Here is a 3,245-nt window from a genome sequence, read left to right on the forward strand (position 1 = left end):
ATGAAAGTTTTAAGGAAATTGTAACAGACTTGGATGCTCTTACAATGGCCATGTCTGTGGATTGCATAAAAAATCATCATGTCCGCATAGATGTAGTAGATAAAGGGGGGATTCCTAGTGCAGACTGGTGTGATGCAAGTGATGTTGGTGGTGCACCTATTCGCGTGATGAAGATGATCAAGATACTCAAGAAGAAGACTTTAGAGGAGATGTTGATGAGGGAGAGCAACTAACGTGCAAAAAGGTTGCATGAAGAAGTTGAGATTGATAATTCGGATTATACCTTTATGAAAGCTCGTGATGATGATGTATTGGGAATAAATGCACGTCTACGACTATAAGTAATCGCTGCATGGACAACAACCTGAAATGGGATTTGACTATGCAAATCTATCTGACTATGCAAGCTCTGATGATCTACAATCATGCTCATTAACTGATTCAGAAGGAGTTAAACCTGCAATGCCAAAATATTCAGAGTTTAATGAGGAAACTGACATGAGAAACCATCACTTCAAGATAGGCATGAAATTCAGGGATTTCAAACAATTCAAAGAGGCTATAAAAAATTATGGGATTAAGAACAGATATGTTATGAACTTCAGATCCAACACAAAAACTAGATGCAAGGCTTACGTGGCAAAAAGGTTGTCTTTTCTACTGTGGGCCTCTAATGCCAAATGATGGGATACTAGCTCAAATAAATCGAGGGTTTTGAATCATGAATGTGGGAGAGAACATAAGAATAGACATGTGAATGCTAGTTGGATAGCAAAAACATACATGGAGCAATCTCGTAAGTGACCCCTACATGGAGTTGGGCTGGACTATACAGACTGTGAAAACCAAATCAGGGGTTCAAATAGCAAGATTGGACATGACATGGAGCCAAATGTATTGCCTTGAGGTATTTATATGGTCACTAAACTAGGATATAAGTTAACTCAGGTATGGATCGGTTATTAGTCATCTGACTCATTTGTTCATTGGTAGTTTTCATGTGTAAATTAGGGAAATAGATGGTAGATGAGAAAACACGATGCTTTCAGTCTTATGATTACTGCATTAGAGCTTCTCGAACCCATCACCGCTCAACAATTAAGTTTATAGATGTGAGCGAGGGAATGTTTGAGGCTATGCATGTGTGTTTGTCACCTCTTAGGAGTGGGTTTTGGTGTGTGGGAGGAATTATCTCAGAGATGGGTCTGGAAAGGGGTTATATGGGGGCTACCATCTGATCCAGTAAGTATAGATGCTAACAACTCCATTTACCCTGTTTCTTGGTTTATGGTGAATAAAGAAAATAGGGAAAATTGGGTGTGGTTCTTGTAGCTATTATAAGAAGACCTAATGATCACAGATAGTCAACATTGGGCCTTCATGAGTGATCGACAGAAGGTATGTATAGATACTTAATAACTGCTGTATTTTTTTGCCTACTAGTTGATACTTAATACTTTGTGCATGTCTTGATTACTGAAAAAATGCTTTATATGTTCTTTTGTTTTCTTTTGTTATGGGGATGGTGTGCCCAAATTAGGTTTTAATTAATGCAATAGATGAGTTGTTTCCTGATAGTGAGCACATGCACATCCACACCAACTATAGGAAAAACTTTAGGGGGAAGGCTCTTAAAGATCAACTATGGAAATGTGCAAAGGCCACTTACCTAGCTGCATTTGAAAAAGAAATGAATATTCTATCTGGGATGTCTCAAGGAGCCTTTGATTACTTGAAAAAAATAGATCCAAAACATTGGTCTAGGGCACACTTCCATGGGAAATTTAAATGTGACATGTTATTGAACAATTTATGTGAGTGCTTTAATGGCCAAATTCTCGAGGCAAGAACAAAAGGAATAGTGACCCTGAATGAGATGATCAGAATCCAACTGATGAGTAGGATACAAAAGAGGAGAGATGCTGCGAAGAATTGGAAATCCACCCATTGCCGTAGAATTTTAAAAAAGTTAGAGAAATACAAGAAAATGAGCTCTTTTTTATACTACAACTTGGTAAGGGGGGCTAAGTATCAAGTTTTAGGACCCGAGGGGTAGTTTATTGTTGATAAAGTTGAGAGAAGTTGTTCTTGTAGGGTATGGCGACTCAATGAGTGTGCCTTGGTCATCGCTGATGTCAAGAATATATTACAACATGGATAAACCGAGAAAAATTTCCTCCATGAGTGTTACACAGTGTTAATATATATCTAGATACTTATGGGCACACCTTAAACCCCACACATAGTAGGGAATCTTGGCCCAAAAGTGAACAATAACCCATGATACCACCTCTGCATGTGAACAAGAAGAGAGGAAGGAAGACATTATTAAGGAGGAGGGCAGATGATGAAGAGAACAATGGGTTCAATAAGGGAAAGGTGGCCAACAAAGGGGGCAAAGTTACTTGTGGAGGTCTGTGGAGCAAAAGGTCATAACAGAAGATACCATAGTAAACATGTATAGGCTTTGTTTATATTTAATATTGCTTTGGTTTCATTTGTATGTCATCTTCTGGGTGTTTTTCTATTTTTAAGTGTGAATTGATTTAATGGCAAGGTAATATGGATAGTTCGGAGATGGGCGAGCCATCAACATAAACAACAGGATGGTAATGTGTATGTTGACATACAAGTCCGAGTAGATCCACAGGTATTTTGTTGTGCCATTTAATGTATGTGTTCATCATTATCGGCATACATTACCCATCGAAAAATTTTTCTTCTTACCTCTGTTTAAACTATAGGGGTCATCAAGAACAAATGCAACAAACTAAAGATGGTGAACCAAATGATTACCTCCAAGACAAAATAGGACACCGGGTAATTTATTGAAAAATATAGTACATGATAAATATTTAAGCACTACTAACAACTTGGAGTTATCGTAAATAAGATCTATCTGTATTTGTATTAGGTTCATTATCCAAGCCAATGTCTGGGAGGTAGAGGAAAACACACGACATGAAGAAATCTCCCAGGAACCTATGTCACAAGTTAGTGTCATTGAATTCTGCAAAGTCTACTTACACCCTTGCATATATTCTGATTGTTCCCTCGATGAGTAGTTAATCTAGATGCCTGAAGAAATTCTCCCTGGTAACACAATTCCTAAATGTGGGAATTTGTTGAGGAGGACAAAACTAGGCATAAGGAGGGGCTAATTACAATAACTCACAAGTAGCGAGATAAAAAGCACCACTAAACATAGAGAGGAACATGTGAACAAACCCCGGAGGAAAAGGTAA

The sequence above is a fragment of the Dioscorea cayenensis genome, chromosome 5, assembly GCF_009730915.1.
Source record: "Dioscorea cayenensis subsp. rotundata cultivar TDr96_F1 chromosome 5, TDr96_F1_v2_PseudoChromosome.rev07_lg8_w22 25.fasta, whole genome shotgun sequence".
In the NCBI taxonomy this organism is placed as follows: Eukaryota; Viridiplantae; Streptophyta; class Magnoliopsida; order Dioscoreales; family Dioscoreaceae; genus Dioscorea; species Dioscorea cayenensis.